General features: G+C 39.8%; 1 long non-coding RNA gene across 1 annotated transcript; it reads right to left on the bottom strand.

Moving 5' to 3' along the window:
- Positions 1-2,287: 2,287 nt before the first annotated feature.
- LOC148526706 (uncharacterized) lies at positions 2,288-3,167 on the bottom strand. The gene is made up of 3 exons (XR_015878237.1): positions 3,103-3,167; positions 2,491-2,570; positions 2,288-2,396 (listed from the first exon to the last, which is right to left on the bottom strand). It is a non-coding gene; the product is annotated as an uncharacterized LOC148526706 (long non-coding RNA).
- Positions 3,168-19,396: the final 16,229 nt, after the last annotated feature.

Below are 19,396 nucleotides of genomic sequence, written 5' to 3'. Positions count from 1 at the left end.
CTTTCAGATTTAATTTGAGGGTAATTACATCCAAATCAGGTTAACGGTGTAGGAATTACAACGGTTTCTCCCACTTTTTAAGGGGACTATCAACTCAGAAGCTATTTCATGGACAGGTGTGGGCTATTCCCTCATTATTTCATTATCAATTAAGCAGGTAAAAGGTCTGGAGTTGATTCTAGGTGTGACATTTGCATTTGGAAGTGCTATCTGCTGGCCGGGTGAGTCCAGCGTGCACTGACACACTACAGCTATTACACTATTAAAGGTAAGACACTTTCACTTGTTCACTTTGAAGTACACTAGTCCTGAAGACAAGGTCCTGGGAGAACTTGAAACGTCGACTTTTTTGTGGTGTATCATGTAATCTTTTTCAATATATATCGTCTTTTTCATCATGGAGTGCCGCTTTCTTCTTTCACTAGGGGACCTATACAGGAAATACCTAAAGGAAATACCTGCAGTATATGTTTTCAAGAAGGCACCCAGCTAAGAGTTATTGTTGTAGCTAGTGCCAAAACACATGGAGTATGTATATGTATATGTATATATATATATATATACACACACACACACATATATATATAATTTATTTATTCACAGGAAAGCCATCAGTGATTGTCAACGTTTCAGTCCTACCTGGGACTTCTGTCAAGATATCTTGACAAAAGTACCAGGGAGGACTGAAACGTTGACAATCACTGATGGCTTTCCTGTGAGTAAAGAACCTATTTCTATATTTCAAGTCTGGCGAGTGCACTCAATATGAGTCTGTACATTTGGAGCTGTTGTGCTCGATAGACTTTACGACCCCAGCATTCTTGATCCCAGAAACGTGAGTGTGGACATTTCCATCACTAATATATATATATATATATATATATATATATATATATAGTGACAGTCAGATTAGGGGTTCCCTCTCCTGGGTAGAAGGACTCCTTCCTTACACACACCCACAGCAGCAGGGAAGCAGCACACCAGTCTGGATGCGAGTACAAGCTGGTCGGCGCCAGTCTTTATTGTACAATGTCAGAAATAACAAAGAAAACAAACATAAATCCTAGCCCTGTCAGGGCACTAACTTCACAGGTGGTTCCCTCACTACCAGAACCTGGCAGGGCCTAATGCCCTCACCAGCAACAAAGGCACAGCACAACACTCAGTTAGGTTTTCAAGTGTCTCTGAGCAAACTCCCTGCCTGCTCTCCCAGGTGAGACAATCAGCCCTATACACACTAGGCTTATATTGGCCACTCTCAGGTGGAAACCCTAACAAGCCTGTTACCAGGCTGCAAGGCCCAAAACCTGGAGCGGCTGTGGGTAGAGCCCTCCTTCTCCTCTCACCCACAACCCCCAGGTCCCAAACAGGCTTTTCAAAAAGCCGAGAATCAAGCCTGCTACACTGCAGACTTTCTCCTAGGGGTTTAAAACACAAGACAGGAATCTGGGACAAATGTACCTGCCACAGACCACTTTACCAGTGATCCTATCACAATATATATATATATATATATATATATACATATATATATATATATATATATATATTTGTGTGTGTTTGTGTGTGTGTGTGCAAACAATGAAATTAGGTCAGACCGCCTTAAAGTGTCAGTGATAATTAAAGTGCTTAAGTGTTAGCAGTGCATATTAGTTTATAAAACCATCATGTAGTTAATACAAAGGTAAATAACCCTTTCCTTGACATTGAAAAAGCACACCTCCAAATTATGCAAGAACAATTTAGGGTATAAGCAGGCAGTTGGTATTCTGTCTGTAATGGAGTGGCCAGCGCAGTCTCCAGATCTCAACCCCATTGAGCTGTTGTGGGAGCAGGTTGACCGTATGGTACGCAAGAAGTGCCCATCAATCCAATCCAGCTTGTGGGAGGTGCTTCAGGAAGCGTGGGGTGAAATTTCTCCATATTACCTCAACCAATTAACAGCTAGAATGCCAAAGGTCTGCAATTATGTAATTGCTGCAAAAGGAGCATTCTTTAATGAAAGCAAAGTTTGAAGGACAAAATTAATATTTCAAATAAAAATCATTATTTCTAACCTTGTCAATGTCTTGACTACATGTTCTATTCATTTTGCAACTCATTTGATAAATACAAGTAAGTTTTCATGTAAAACACGAAATTGTCTGGGTGACCCCAAACTTTTGAACGGTAGTGTGTATATATATATATATATATATATATATATATATATATAAGAAATATCTGTGAATTTCTCAGATGAAGGCACTCACTTAAAAATTTATTTTATTGAGACATTTTTCTTCAAAAAACTTTTAGACGTTAGAGTCAAACACCATATTTGGTTGTGTCGACGTTTCGGTCCAATTTATGACCTTTTTCAAGACTAGTGTCTTTCAAATCACAAGTTTATAGATCTACAAATGAAGAAACAAAAAAACATAAGTGAAATGGTGACAATGTCTATCTGGCCCCATCCTACAAGATAATGAGCAAATAATCATTACATACGTCGAAATCATATGCATGTTCAACATACTGAATCAGAATCGCTGCCTGGCACAATGAGGATATGGACGTGTTAACATCACCTATAAAGAACAAATGAAGATATATGCAAATATAAATGTACATGTATATACCCATATATGTGAACACATACATACATGGTCATGCAAGCACCTGATGTGAATCTGAAAATACATGAACCTATATATCTACCAAACAGGTGTTCATATATTCAAACACACATATATGTGTGCCAAACAAATAAACACCATCTTATATGACAAAGCACCCAGAGTGCATAACTATCTAAAGCAATTCCAAACAATATCAGACAGTATATAAATATTAAACACATAAGTATACACCTATACCAATATCATCAAACTAGTATATATCATAGAGCAACATCTTATATAAACTGAGGATACAATGTCAGTCCTAATGATAATAACATTTTACAATATACTGTGGCTCATATGCTTGAACCCAGGTTGCTTAAAACCAAAGCATGTAAACTAAAGTGTATATACTAGCAATATATCATTTAAACAGACTCAATATTGAGCACAACAATACTGATATTAGTAACTGAATGGAATGCAGAACACACATTACCTTATCCTTCATAGTGGCAGCATCAACAGCAACCTGCACAGCGCACACATGGAGCTCAGAGCTCCAAAAGCAACAGAGGTCAGAGTCACTGACCATGCTTATTTAAACAAGCCCAGCCACACATCCCCATGTGATATCAATTAACTCAACGATGGGCACCTGAATATGATGCAATGAACCATAAATCAACTGAAAGCAGACACTCCAACATCCGGCGGCCATATTTGAAGCCAAAAACCGGAAAGTAAGGGCAAAAATGCCCATACATCAACAAATCAAAAAACAAACACCAAAATGCGATGCAATCATATCAATAAACTACTCTATAGTGTAATAAATTAAACTAGGATCATCAAAATGCTAAAAGAATAAATCAAATAAAGGATGGGACCAGACAAAAAGTGATCACATGACAGGATCATAATATGGGGTATATAATCAAAGAAATATACAATATATTACACAATAAGTGCTAAGTGATAATAAAATAAACCAAAAATATTAAATCATCACATATATGAGATTATATGATGAAGTACTATCCTCAAGCTGAATAAACAGAAGAGAAAAGCAATAGTATACCAAAAAAAAGCCAAAGTGTGACCGGTATAGAAAAATAAGAATAAAATTAAAACACCAAAGATAGAATGTCCAAAAAATATATTAATAGATATATATATAATAAACACAAAACATGCATAATAATAAAAATTAGAAAAAATAAACTTTAAATTATAGTGATATATATATAGACCCCTAAAAAAATAAAGTCACCAGATTCAAAAACAAATATACCACCACCATCAAAAAGGTTTAAATAAAAACACCAAGAGGATTATGCTCATTAAGGCCACGTGGAGCCACAGTGTCCAACGTATATATCCAGAAACACTCCTTTTTCTTCAATGATGACAGTCTATCACCACCCAACTGTGGTGGGGGAATCCAGTCTATAAGTTTGCACTTTAAACTTGCCAACGGATGCTTCTTCTCCATAAAATGTCTGGCCACTGGTTTGTCTGTGGACTTAGTTTGAAGAGCAGCCCTAATTGAAGAACGATGGTTGGCCATACGATCACGGAACCTTCTTGTAGTCAGACCGACATAATAAAGCCCACAGGAACATATCAAGATATATATAAGATGATCTAAATTACAATGCAACCGATAATTCATTTTGATTTTATGGCCAGTATGAGGATGTGGAAAAGTTGGACCTGTGATCATAGAACTACATGTCACACAATTGCCACAGGAGTAGGAACCGGGTTTTTTTGTCATCAGTTCTATCTTCGTACATTTATCCGTGGGAAATAGTGTTGGTCTCATTAATAATTGTTTCAAATTGGGGCCTCTTTTATAGGCCATCATCGGGGGACCCATTTTCTTGAACGGTAAAAGCGGGTCTGAAGTCAGGATAGGCCAGAATTTATTCAAGGATCTATTGATTTTATATGAACTACTATCAAACTTGGTGGTATAGATCATCCTATGTGGTTTCTTAATTTCAGGTGAGGTCTCAGTGTTCTCTCTTGAAAAAATATTACAAGCTTTTGTTAAACATCTGGATAAAGTTCCATGTGTGTATCCTCGATCCTTGAATTTGGAAGCCATCTCAACTAGCTGTAGTTCTCTCTCGTTTGAACTAGAGTTAATTCTCATCACCCTGAGAAATTGAGAAATAGGTAGATTTTCTTTCAGGGCAGGAGGATGTTGGCTTGATGGAAGCAACGTAAGGTTCCGATACGTTGGTTTTCTGTATAATGACGTGGACAAACATCCATTATTAATCGAAATCATTACATCAAGGAAATTAATTGATTGGGCATCCACTTGACATGTAAAACGGATCAGGGTGGCAAGTGCGTTTAAACTTGAAACCATTTCCATAAACGACTCCTTAGACCCACGCCATAAAAGGAAGATGTCATCGATGAAATGACAATAAAAAATAATTCTGTTTCCAAACTTAGGATAAATGTTCCGCTCCTCATAATGTGTCATATACAAATTTGCATAAGCGGTCGCCAAATTAGAGCCCATCGCTGTTCCAGCTAGTTGCATATAATATGTATCTTTGTATTTAAAGTGATTATATTTCAATACAAACGCAGCAAGTTCCACAATAAATTCAGTGGGGGTATCAATATCAGGACTATTAGCAAGGGTATCTCTCATGATATTCAGACCATCTTGGTGTGGAATAACCGTATATAAGGAACTTACATCCATGGTAGCAAGAAGAATGTCATCAGTGATATTATACACTGAACTAATTTTCTGCAAAAAGTCGCTTGTATCACGTATGTAGCTTGTACTATGCAGAACCAATGATTGAAGTTTACTATCAACAAATACCGCTAATGGTTGTAATACAGAACCAATAGCAGACACTATTGGTCTTCCTGGAGGACATGATAGAGATTTATGAATCTTCGGGAGCGTATACAAAATAGGACATTTTGGCAAATCAACCGTGAGAAACCCCCATTCATCCTCATTAATCCAACGGTGTGTAAGAGCTTCACTCAAAAACGCATCTATTTTATGCTTAATGTCGGCAATGGGGTTCATGTCTAATTTAAGGTAGACATCACTGTCTGATAACTGTCTACTTATTTCTGTGTCGTAGTCTACCCAATCCTGTACCACTATAGCACCTCCTTTGTCGGCTGATCTAATAACGATGTTAGGATTCCCTTTTAGTCACTTTAACGCTAATAGCTCTTCCTTAGGTAAGTTTCTATATAATTTTGAAGATGGATCAACCACAATATGATTCTGTACCAACCTAAGATAAGTCTTAAGACTCGCATTTTGGGACTGAGGGTCAAAAACAGATTTTCTTTTGAATGAAGTCTTTTTAGATAAAGTCACAGTGTCATCAAAATATTCCTTCAATCTGAGGTTCCTTCCAAACTTATGTAAGTCAACAGTATGATTGAAGCTGCCATGTTGAAAGTTGGGTACAAAAGAAAGCCCTCTAGATAATAAATTCATTTCTGCTTTATCTAAAGGGATTTTGGATAAATTAAAGACCACACTCACATCCGTCTCCTGCGGGCGCGCCTCCTTATATCCACCCCTCCTCGGGTGGGGTCTCTTAATCTTAGGTCTCTTTGTTCCTTGATACTCGGTTCTTGTCTAACACCTTGTTCTAAAAAATCAATATTCCTAGTAGACGGATATTGGCCATCAGTAAAGTCAGTATCCGAAGTAGAGTATGATGAACCTGATTCATGTGGATACAGAGGTGTCTGCCTTCTACGTTGATATTTACGTGGTTGACCACCTCGTGATTGGTCATTATCTCCTAAGAGCCACCTGTATACATGATGGTTTTGATAATCGGAGGCAACTGTAACTAATTTTTTACGTTTAAAGGACGTCAGATCTCTTCTATATGTTTCTATCTGATTTTTTAATCTATCTAACCAGTTTGTATTTTTATCATCCTTCAGGGTGGGTATAATAGTAATGTTGGCTTGTTCGATCTCACTCTTAACTTTCTGTAGTTCTCCATTTACCTCTTCAATAACCAATATAATAAGATCTAATGAACACTTATTAAGTATTGCACACCAGCGTGAACAGCATACAGGATTGCTTCTACCCAATGTGGGAATATTATGAATGCGGAATCCCCTGGGAATATGTTTACGTCTATGGAACTCAGACAAAAATTGACCATGTAATTGAAGGTCAACCTCCCTTCAATCTGGGGTGCCCTTGGTATGTGACCACACCATCTTAACAAATTATTGCAATATTGTGGAACCAACATTCCCTATGTTCAAAGGAGTTGCATTTTGAAAAGCGTGTGAGTGCCGAGTTTGTATGATATTTTTTATGTAGATGGTGTGGTCACATACCAAGGGCACCCCAGATGGTCGAGTGCCGTGGATTGAGCCTGTCGTTTATTTAAATTTTGTGGTCACACTTGCTAGGGCACCCTGTTTTTCAAATGTAAGACAAACTTTTTTCTTTTTCCAGGTGCTTATTAACTGATAGCCCTGGGTGTGGTCCTGTCTCTTTAAGGCAGGACCCAGTTTCATGTTTAAAATGTATGCAAGCTTGAGCCAAAGATGGCAGATCAAGTTCATTTATCTGAGAATCAGTGTAGGGCCTGGCTAGATGGGAATGACCGTGAAGCGGTGGCCAGCTTAACAAATTATTGCAATATTTTGGAACCAACATTCCCTATGTTCAAAGGAGTTGCAGTTTGAAAAGCATGTGAGTGCCGAGTTTGTATGATATTTTTTATGTAGATGGTGTGGTCACATACCAAGGGCACCCCAGATGGTCGAGTGCCGTGGATTGAACCTGTCGTTTATATATATATATATATATATATATATATAGTGAAAATGAAGAAGGCGGCACTGGAGGACTTAATTGCAAAATGTTTACTCCAACGTTTCAGGCATATACTGCCCTTTTGTCAAGGGCTGTATATGCCCTGAAACGTTGGAGTAAACATTTTGCAATTAAGTCCTCCAGTGCCGCCTTCTTCATTTTCACTGTCTACACCACCTTAAGGAAGGCACGGAGGCAAATATACAAAGAGGACAAGAGTGCCGGACTGTGTGGACTTTCATATATATATATATATATCAATGCAAGATAAGCGGCACTCGATCCGGTATGCAAAAAAGACAAAGACACGGCGGTCTGGTCAATGTTTCAATGCACCACAGGAATTTTCATCAGGATATCATTTGGATATATTATATATACATACATATATATATATATCTATATATATATAACAAAATTACTGTAGGGGCGCTTCAATTAGACTCTAGAATGAAAATCAATAATGTCTATATATTCCTTATATTGTATAACACAATCCCTTCGAGGCTTAAAGGTTCCAATTATTTTTCTTTTGAAAATTGAAATCGCCGATATTCGTGCTTGTTTTTCAGAACTGGTCAATAAGTTTGTATAATGGAGCTTGTTTAACTTCCTCCATGAGGTTTTATAAAGATACCCTAATACCAGAAAACACCCAAGATAGGCCCAAAGGCCAAAATTAATAATACATAATTGTTAAAATAAAGTTCTATTAAAATTTCACAATTTCAGATGGACACAAGATCTTACATACATCTGATATGTCAACATCTACTACATAGATAAGATTGATTCCTCTGCACCTTCCAAATGAGGGAAGTGCTTTATGTGTAGTGTCCACATTTCACATAAACCCTATGTGTTTTGTCCTTTATTAGGACTTCTTCAGGGGTAGACCTAAAAAATACATACATGTACATATATATATATATATATATATATATATATATATATATATATAAATTAGAGATGAGCAGGTTTGGATTTACTCGGTTCTTATCGCCTCTTTGCCACAAGTTTGGATTAGTTCGGATTTATTTTATTGGTTATCCAAAACACGTGATAGCTGATAGCCAATAAAATGCTGTTTTGAGATCCGAGTAAATCCGAGTAAAACCGCGTAAATCCAAACCTGCTGATCTCTATAAAAAATACAGATTATAAATATATATAAAAAAACCTTGAAGAAGTCTATTGTAAGACGAAACATTTTGGGGTCTGACACTATAGACCTCTACTATTCTGAATGAGATAAGCATGAACTTGTTTTTAAGACTTGTTATGCTCTTCCATTTACCTCATTCTAAATTGCTGCTGTTTTTACATGTATTTATAATCTGTGTTTTATGTCTATCTATTTTTATATATAGTTACGTTCGTTGGACCGGCACTCCACTGAACTGGATAGAAAATACTCCCGTGCCTTCGGAAAATAAATGTAAAAAATGGCAAAGTCCGCGGCACTTGAAGATTTGAAAAAGTTATTTAATGTGTGTTACACACATATATATATATATATATATATATATATTTTTATTATTATTATTTTTTCTTTCCAGTTCTCCGGCACTCCATAACTCAATGTGTATGGGCATCCAGCCCTAACTTGCTCCGGTGCCCTCCTCAGGGGTCAGGACCCCCAAATTAAAATTCCAAATATCCAGGCAGCACTCGGAGACAAATAAATTCACTACCCTCACCAGAGGGATTTTATAGTGGGTCAACGTTTCAGAGTCTTTCACCCCTTCCTCAGGACAACATAATGGACATTATGTTGTCCTGAGGAAGGGGTGAAAGACCCCGAAATGTTGAACCACAATAAAATTCCTCTGGTGAGGGTACGGAATTTATTTGTCTCGGAGTGCCGTCTGGATATTTGGAATTTTTATATGGATATATATTTGTGTCTGAATAAATTTCTACCTTTTATTTATACTTCTGGCCAACATATTTTTCAATAGCAAGGAAAGTTAATTATCACTGGCACTTTAAGGCGCTCTGATCTAATTTCATTGTTTACACACTTACGATTTAAAGTTGTCTTCCACTACTTTTATTCTAATGGATTGAGCTGGCACCCCATTTTTAGGGGGTGTCCTTCATATTATTACTAATTTAATTAGTTGTTCATTAAATTGGTATACTATACATTATATAATATATATATATATATATAAATTATAGATGTGCGGGTTCAGTATTACTCAGATCTTTCTGCCACATTAGCGCAAGTTTGGATTTAACTTATTGGCTATCCAAAACATGTGAGAGCTGGATAGCCAGTAAAATAAATCCAAACTAATCCAAAGAGGGCTGAAGTGTTCCCTCCCCCTGTGAAATGCCCTGACTGGCTGTCTCATAGTGGCTGCAGCACAGTTCATACATAATTATTATTATTATTAACATTTATTTATATGGCGCCACAAGTGTTCCGCAGCACCTTACACAGTACATAAACAAATAAGTAACCAGTGACTTACAATACAATGCAAAGCAGGACCCAAACATGTATAATAAACATTGCTATATTAGCGACCTTTACACCCACATAAGCAGCCAAGTGTTAGTTGCCCTAGTGGGGAGTAAGAGATAAATTAAATTATAGTAGGGAGAGGCACAAGAAGGTAGAGGGCCCTGCTCGAAAGAGCTTACATTCTTTAAGGGAGGGGCAGACAAACAGGAGTGACACAGATGGGGTAGGCAGGGAGGAAGGAAGATGTAGCAGCAAGTTAGGATGAGAGCTGGAAGGCTTTAATGAAGTAGTGGGTCTTAAGAGCTCGTTTGAATGATTGTAGAGGGGTGCAGAGTCTGATAGGGAGAGGGAGGTAGTTCCAAAAATGGGGAGCAGCACGGGCAAATCTTGGAGGCCACAGTGGGAGGAAGTAATCAATTGGCATGAAAGGCGGCATGTATTAAGTGAACGAAGAGGGCGGACAGAAGAGTGAGGGGAGATGAGATCAGAGATGTAAATGGGAGAGGAATGAGTGAGGGCTTTGTAAGTGAGTGTTAGAACCTTGAATTGGGTTCTGAAAGGGAAGGGGAGCCAGTGGAGGGTTTGTAAGAGAGGGGAGGCAGATGTAGAGCATTTGGAGAGGAAGATGAGCGGAGCACAGACTGGATTGGGTTTGGGGAGGCCAGATTGGAGGAGGTTATAGTAGTCCAATCTGGAGATGACCAGTGAATGTATGAGGGTTTTGGTGGCATCCTGGGTGAGAAAGGATCTGATCTTGGAAATATTCTTGAGATGGAAACGAAAGGACTGCGAGAGGTTCTGAATATGTGGTTTGAAGGAGAGGGAAGAGTCCAGGATTGACTCCAAGACAACGCACTGTGGGACTAGATGAGATAGTTATGGCATCTATTGATAAAGAAATAATGAGAAATTGTCAGGAACTCCATTACCAGGTCCTGACGCAGAGCCAAGCCAGCACCTTTACTTACATCCGGTATAAACACACTAGCCCAGGCCCTTTGTACGAGTTTCCAAAAACCTATTTAATCTTCAATGACTGAATGACGTAGTCAGCCTCATAAAGGAGAAAATGGGTATATAAAAGCAGTCGTGAAAATTAAAAGGCAGCAGTTATACTCAAGTCAATACACGAAATGAATTATAATCTGAACAATTTATTAACACATTAAAAAACAGTCACACATGTGACCCGACATAGACCATAAAAAATAAAATAATAAAAATTGTAATATTAAGATCTTGTTGTGAACAATATAAATGTTGCAATATAAACTGCACTACTACTTTCAGAGCAAGAATAGCAATTTGAATGTTCTTTAAACACCGCTGGATTGTACATATATTCGTCAATAATATAAACCCTTGTTGGTGTAGGGTTAATTATATAAAACGGCACATAATGAGTGCCCGCAGTCACTGAAATTGTAGAACATGTATTGTGGAGGCAATAAACACCTTAGTACCTTCAAGATACTGCGCTCAACCCAACCAGCGGGGAGCGACTTAATGGCAAAGGTGGTTCAATGGAGGGTACAATGTAGAGGGGATAGAAACTCTGTGTTGTCCAAACTGCTCCAGCAGTGTTAGTAAGAGCAATCCACCAAAGTGTTTCCCAAAAAGTACCTGGTATTTCCGCTCTCCAGAGTTTGCGCCGTCAGGTGAGGAAGAGGTCCCCGTCCTTCCCACTCACGCTAGTCTCACAAACAGTGCGGGCAGGAGTGTAGTGGGATAAACCTGATGTCCGTTAGCAGCTTTAATCGGAGCTTCCACAAAGCAGTAGTAACATGACTTTGTCCAAAGAATCTCAGCGGGTGAATGAGCACCTACGCGTTTCAACGTCACATGGGCGTCTTTTTCAAGGCAGATACAATGTAGTCTGTTTGTGGTGTTTAAATAGTATCTCTCATTAATCTGATCTAATGCAGCTCTGTTCACTTGAAGCAATTAAAACAATTGACTTGAGTAATTAATTATACTTTAAGAGAAGGCAATGAGGGATTTCAGAGGAGACAAATTTAAAGTGCAAACACAATCAATCACTATAATAAAAATATATAAATAAAGAAGGAATTTTTTAAAATGTTACACTAAATAATAATAAATATTTAAAGAATGAATAAATAATAAATAATAAACTTATCTTTTCACTATTTTATATGAAATTAATATATTTAAAGTAAAATATATATAATGATTGATTCTGTTCAAAGAATCTCTTCTAAATATACAAACATATATATATTCCATAGATTATTCCTTATGTTGTGTTCTTAAATATACTACCCATCACCCTAGACCAATAAAGGATTATTTTAGAAGGTAATATTGTCTCTAATTTTCATCTGAAATGGGAAGCATTTATTTAACAATATATTGTACATGTGTGTTCATATGACTGTGTAAAATTTACATCACATCCATACAAAACTACACTGACTCGCACAATTATTAATACATCAAGGGAATGAGGACCTCATTCAGAGTTGGTCGCAAGCGCCGATGCGCTCGTAACCGACTCGATGGTTAGTCCTGCGCACGCATGTGCGCAAGCCCCAGACCGACAGAGAAACTCTGTCACTCCGGAGCTCGCTACCAAAAGGGGCGGCTGTCAATGTTGATTGACAGCGGGCCCCGTTTGGTAGGCGGGCCGGGGGGGTGGTTTAAAAAATGGAGGCGTTCCTTTACAAACGCTTACCATTTTGTGGGCGGCCGCACTGATATCATCAGTGATGTCAATGGGGAGCTTCCTGATCCATCAGAGCAGAAAGCTCCCTGGGGCTTACGAGTGCTCAGACCCAACCTTAGGGTCTGGTCGTTAAGCCCCGATGGTCACGATGGTGATCACCATCATGACCATCAACCTGGTCGGTCGTTAAGCTGTGGGTGGTAACCCACAGCTTAACGATCGACAAGGAGGCGGCCGTTCAGGATGCAAGTGGCCTCCCTGATTCAGTGCAACCGCTTGCAACTAACGACCGCCTCTGAATGAGGTCCTGAGTGTATTCCTAAAAAGCCTCAGCTTTGTATACAAACACCAAAAACCTATTTGATACAAAAAGATATTATTAACCTCTAGTATATATTGAATTGTGTCTTCATATTCAATATTAAAGGACCAAGGGAAAAATTTATTAAAAGTGCATACAAGAAAGATGTATATATAAATAAATATGTAGCTGTGATTTTATTGAATAAACTGATAAGAATAAAACAAAAAAATAATGGAAAAATTGCACATAAAAAAGGCATAGACACATGTGTGTGCAAAAGAAGAGAGAGGGAAGGAAAATGGGGGGGAGGGGGGGAGAGCAAGAAATAAAAAAGTAAATAAATAAAATATATATATATATATATAAAAAAATAAAATAATAATATATAAAATAAAAAGTGGAGATTAAATTAAGAATCGGTGGTCATAATAAACAAAAGATCAAATATGGAAAAAAAAAGAAGAAAGAGAAACATGTACCTCAATATATAGATCAATATAATAAACAATCATAAATCGTAAATAGCTCAGAAAGGAAAAAGCCATAATGCCAATTATGATTAGTGATTAGTATATTTAAGAACACAACATAAGGAATAATCTATGGAATATATATGTTTGTATATTTAGAAGAAATTCTTTGAACAGAATCAATCATTATATATACTTTACTTTAAATATATTCATTTAATATAAAATAGTGAAACGATAGGTTTATTATTTATTATTTATTCATTCTTTAAATATTTATTATAATTCAGTGTAACCTTTTAAAAAATTATTTCTTTATTTATATATTTTTATTATAGTGATTGATTGTGTTTGCACTTTAAACTTGTCTCCTCTGAAATCCCTCATTGCCTTCTCTTAAAGTATTATTAATTACTCAAGTCAATTGTTTTAATTGCTTCAAGTGAACAGAGCTGAATTAGATCAGATTAATGAGAGATACTATTTAAACACCACAAACAGACTACATTGTTTCTGCCTCGAAAAATACGCCCATGTGACGTCGAAACGCGTAGGCGCTCATTCACCCGCTGAGATTTTTTGGACAAAGTCACGTTACTACTGCTTTGTGGAAACTCATATTGAAGCCGTTAACGGACATCAGCTTTATCCCACTACACTCCTGCCCGCACAGTTCGTGAGACTAGCGTGAGTGGGAAGGACGGGGACCTCTTCCTCACCTGACAGCGCAAACTCTGGAGAGCGGAAATACCAGGTTCTTTTTGGGAAACACTTTGGTGGATTGCCCTTACTAACACTGCCATCAGTATTTCCAGGTTCTCTAGTCAGCTGAGAGTCAGCCACCAATCAGTAACAGGCACTGCCTATTTAAACCCTTCCTGGATGCTCATTCAGTGCCTGTACAACGTCTCTCCAAGTCTAAGTATTTGGCTCCTGATGCTCCTGTGTATTCAAATTTCCCACGCCATTCCTGCTTCATCGTTGTCGAAGACGCACCTCGGTGTACTAAGTCCTCATCTATAGACGCATCTCGGATAACTACTCCAGGAGTTACGACGCATCCTTTTGTACTTTGTCCATGCACCTAGTTTCAAGCCAGGATTACTGCGCAGTCTATCTGGATATTTCACAGTACCTTTGACCTAGGTTTTCCTTCTCGTCTAGCTGGGGTCTACCCCAGTGCATCTGACTCAGGATTCCTTTCCTCGTCTAGCTGAGGATATTCAGTGTCATCTGACTAGCGTTCAGCTTGTTGCAGTGCTCATACATTGATACCAGTCATTCTACTCCAATTACAATGCCACAGTATGCTGGGGTCACTTCCCAGACCTGGACATATTGGCATCTGCCATCTCTATGTTCTGGACTTTTGTTCTTCCTTGACCACGCACCATTCTAACCAGTGCTGTGATACTAATATAACCTCGTTTTCTTTATCATCAAGTTTTTTTTCTGTTTTTGTATTCTACTATGAGGAAGAGTTATTTGAAAACCTCCTCAGTTTCTGCTGCCAGTGTCCCAGTCAGCAACAGCCTGGTCCATCACAGGAGGCCAATTCCCCTAGAGTGCTGACAGTAATGATGTTATGTGGGAGGGTGGGAAGACGATCAGCTCAATCTTAGACATATTAAGTTTGAGAAATCTCTGGGACATCCAGGAAGAGATAGCAGAGAGACAGTTGGAGATCCGAGTCAGTAGAGAGGGGGAAAGATCAGGTGAGGAAAGGTAGATCTGAGTATCATCAGCATAGAGATGATAATGGAGGTCAAAAGAGCGGATGAGTTTACCTAGAGAGGACATATAGAGAGAGAATAGGAGAGGTCCAAGAACAGAACCTTGGGGAACTTCTACTGTAAGAGGCTGTGGGGGGAGGAGGAGTCGTGAGAGGAAACAGAGAAGGAACAGTCAAAGAGGTAGGAGGACAGCTGGGAGAGACCAGTGTCATGTAGACCAAGGGAGTGAAGGATATGCAGCAGTAGAGGGTGGTCTACAGTGTCAAAAGTAGCAGAGAGGTCATGGAGAATGAGCAGGGAGTAGTGGATCTTGGATTTGGCAGCAAGGAGGTCATTGCTGACTTTCGTGAGGGCAGTTTCAGTGGACTGAAAGAGCGAATGGAAGCCAGACTGAAAAGTGTCAAGCAGGGAATGGGAGGAACGAAATGTGGTGAGGCGGTTGTAAACAATATGCTCAAGGAGTTTGGAGGCAAAAGGGAGGAGAGATTGGTCTGCAGGTAGAGAGAATGTTAGGATCAAGGTTAGGTTTTTTAAGAATGGGGGAGGCAAGGGCATGCTTGAATGCAGAAGGAACAGTGCCAGAAGAGAGGGAGAGATTAAGAAGGTGAGCAAGATGGAAGCAGGCAGGAGAGAGGTAGCGGAGGAGGCAGGAGAGGATGGGGTTGAGGGGAGAGGTGGAAGGGGGGAGGACTGGATAAGGGCCTTAACTTCTCCAGTCACAGGGGAGAAGGATGTCAGAGTCGGTAAAATGGACGAGGAGGGGTGATCCAGGAAAGGAGGAGGTGGAGAACTGGGGGACTGATTGGATATGATGTCCTAATATATGGAATCAATTTTAGATGTAAAATAGGTAGCAAAGTCAATGGCAGAGAGCAAGGAGGGGAGAGGAAGAGGGAGTGGGCAGAGGATGGAGTTGAAGTGGAAAAGAGATGCTGGGGATTTGAGGACTGGGAGGAGATGAGATTCTTGAAATTTGACTGTTTAGAGAGGGAAAGGGCAGCACTGTAGGATGACAGCAGGAATTTGAAATGGAGAAAATCTGCCTGAGAGTACAATCTTCTCCACTGTCGCTTGGTGGTTCGTAAACATTTTTGCAGGTATCTGGTGCATTTGGAATGCCAGGGTTGAGGTGTGGATTTGTGAGGGTGACTAGTGATCGCCGGAGCAACAGAGTCAAGAGCAGAAGTAAGGGAGGCATTGTATAGGGTAGGAGAAAGAGAAGAAAGCAGTGTCAATAGCTTCAATGTAATGCTTAGTGATGGTGGATTTTGGAGGTAGAGGAGGGGAAGGAGAGAGGGATAGGTTAAAAGAGAGAAGGTGATGGTCAGAGAGGTGGAATGGGGAATTGGAGTAGGCAAAAATTTCACAACGGTGAGTGAATACCAGATCAAGCAAATGCCCACTCGCATGGGAGGGTGAGGAGGTCCATTGGGAGAGGCCAAATGAGGAAGAGAGGGTGAGTAGTTTGGAGGCTGTGGATTCTGTGGGGATATCAATTGGAAAATTAAAGTCACCTAGGATAATAGAGGGAAAGTCTGAGGAGAGAAAGTGAGTGAGCCAGGAAGCAAAGTTGTCAAGGAACTTTGGGGGACAGTAAATGACAGCTACTCGGATGTGTACTGGTTGAAAGAGGCGTATAGCATGAACTTCAAATGTAGAAAATGTAAGGAATGGTTCAGAGTGTATGAGTTGGTATGAGTAACCAGGAGAAAGAAGGACCCCAACACCACCCCCATGGCGACCCCCAGGCCTGGGGGTGTGGGAGAAGGTGAGGCCCCCATAGGAGAGAGCTGCAGGAGAAGTGGTGTCAGAGGGTAAAATTCAGCTTTCAGTAATGGCAAGGAGATTCAGGGAGTTGGAGATGAAATGGTCATGGGTGGGGGCCAGTTTGCTACAGACTGATCTGGCATTCCAGAGGGCACAGGATAGAGTGACAGATTTGTTAGGAGAGAAGTGAATGAGATTATCAGGGTTGCTATAGCGTGGAGATGAGATTACTTTGGGAGACCGAGATGAATAGTGTAGGGATCATGCGGGCTCCTGTTTTAGGAGGGGACCCTGTAGGAGGTGGGCAGGGAGGGAAATTAAGGACGACGTGGATGGAGGTGGGGTGAAGTGACAGGGAGAGACGTGAGGGAGGAGAGATTAGCAGTGGGTTAGTAGGATCCTGGGGGTATAAGAGGAAAATAAAGGAGTAATGGCAGAAGAGGGGGAGGAAGGCAGAGAGAGAAGGGGAGATAGGACGAGGTGGAGGAAACCAGGGGAAAAGGATAGAGCTTAAACACCAACTGTCATCCCAAGTGCTGCCAAACATCATTGGCAGTTGGTGTGGCTCCCCTATTTCAATAGTGAGGGAAGGGAATGTGTTACTACAGTGGTGAGAGAGGATAATGTGTTACAACAGCAGTGAGAGGGGAATGTGTTACTACACAGAAGAGGAAGGGGAATGTGTTACTACACAGGTATGGGAAAGAAATGTGTAACTACACAGGTATGGGAAGGGAATATGTTACTACACAGGTGAGGGAGGGGAATGTCAAATGTGTTACTACAGAGTGAGGGTAGGGATGAGGCTGCCAAGGCATGTTGTCACTTGGAGAACCACAAGTTCCGCAAATCTTGTCCACCTGCAAAAAAAATGAAACAAATGACAGTACACACACCGAATATGGTAAAGTTTTTTTTGTTAGTTTTTTTTTAAATCCCTCCACTTTATTACTCACAAATCCATGGAAATTATTTCTCTATGGTCAATATAGCATCCACAATCTTGTCAACACAAAAAATTATGCTACTGCTATTTTGGTAGCCCCGTGGTAAATTAAAGGTTATTTGGGACACTCTATAGGAATGAATGAAGTTGCACTAATTGTTCTTTTTTCCTATTTTTACACTTTTTTAATAAACCTGCACAGATCGAGATCGTATTTGTCCGTGTAGTGCTTGAAATTCACCACAGAATGATAGCAGATTCTCCTTGGTTTGTCGGCGGGTTTGCTGTGAGAAAGGGGCTTCAAAACTACTGGGCACCGACATTGGATTTAAAATGACAGTCAATATTTGATGCTTAGTAAATACTGTTATTTTAGACACCGTCAATGCCCGTCGGTTTTGAATTGACAGCAAAACTGATGCTTAGCAAATTTGACCCTTACTGTGAACAATGCAGCTGGACTGCTGTATGGAGAAAATGTATAACAGTAAAAAAAAATTCTGACATGATATTGTCTCTATTAAGAATTTTTATGCAGATAGTCAGTAAATGATTTTTCAGTGGATATTTAAATGCAGTGATTAGGTTTGTTACAAGAATTGAAGATAAATTTATCTATGTCTGATATTCACTCTTTAGCTCGACTGTGTAAGAAAATAGCCCACTCTAGTGCACTGTGATTCCAATGCATCTGTCGGGATGTAGTCAGGAAGCCGACGGTCTAAATCCCGACCGCCGGCTGCCCGACTTTCTAATCCCGGCGTGGTACTAACGTCATTAGACCTACGCCTGGAGCCCGACACTCGGCTTACCGATCTAAGGTAAGCCGGGCGCCGGGTGTGGACAGCTGCGGGGGGGAGGGTTAGGTTAGGGGCTCCCGGGGGGGACTTAGGGTTAGGCACCCCCCCGGGAGGTTAGGGTTAGGCTAGGGGAAGGGGGGGTTAGGCACCCCCGGGGGGAGGTTAGGGTTAGGCACCCCCCCGGGTGACTTTTGTCACCCCCCCGGGTGAACTCATTTGTGCATCCCCGTTCTGGAAAGAAATTTCTTATTAAATATCCTGTTACCTGTACCAGCCAGTTCGTTGTTTACTATATCAGGTGTCCCTGTGGACTCCTGTATATAGGTAAGACTACACGACAGCTTAAAGAGCGGTTGGCTCTTCATCGATCTAGTATTCGCCCGGCTATAGAAGGCAAAGCCACAGATCAGCCGGTCACCAAACATTTCCGGGATTTGAAACATGGATTAGCTACTTTGCGGTGCAAGATCATTGACTGGATTCCACCGAACATCAGGGGTGGTGACAGGGGTCGGATCCTACTACAACACAAATCCAGATGGATACATAATCTTCAGACTCTTAAACCGTTTGGTCTGAACGAAATGAATTAATTTTCCTGTTTTCTCTAACCGCTTTGTTTAAATTGACAGTATTTATTTACACTTGTTTGTGAGCTTCTGTATGCATTAACTTGGCTATCTGTTTCCTTTTTGTTATGTGCAGATTTATGCACTCTGCATTTATTCTTTATAGTGGTCTCCGCAGCCAGTGGTCACA

This window comes from Taudactylus pleione, unplaced genomic scaffold (assembly GCF_031769625.1).
Source record: "Taudactylus pleione unplaced genomic scaffold, aTauple2 ptg000095l, whole genome shotgun sequence".
In the NCBI taxonomy this organism is placed as follows: domain Eukaryota; kingdom Metazoa; phylum Chordata; class Amphibia; order Anura; family Myobatrachidae; genus Taudactylus; species Taudactylus pleione.
The sequence above is the reverse complement of the archived record's forward strand: the minus strand, read 5'-3'. Positions and strand labels throughout refer to the sequence as shown.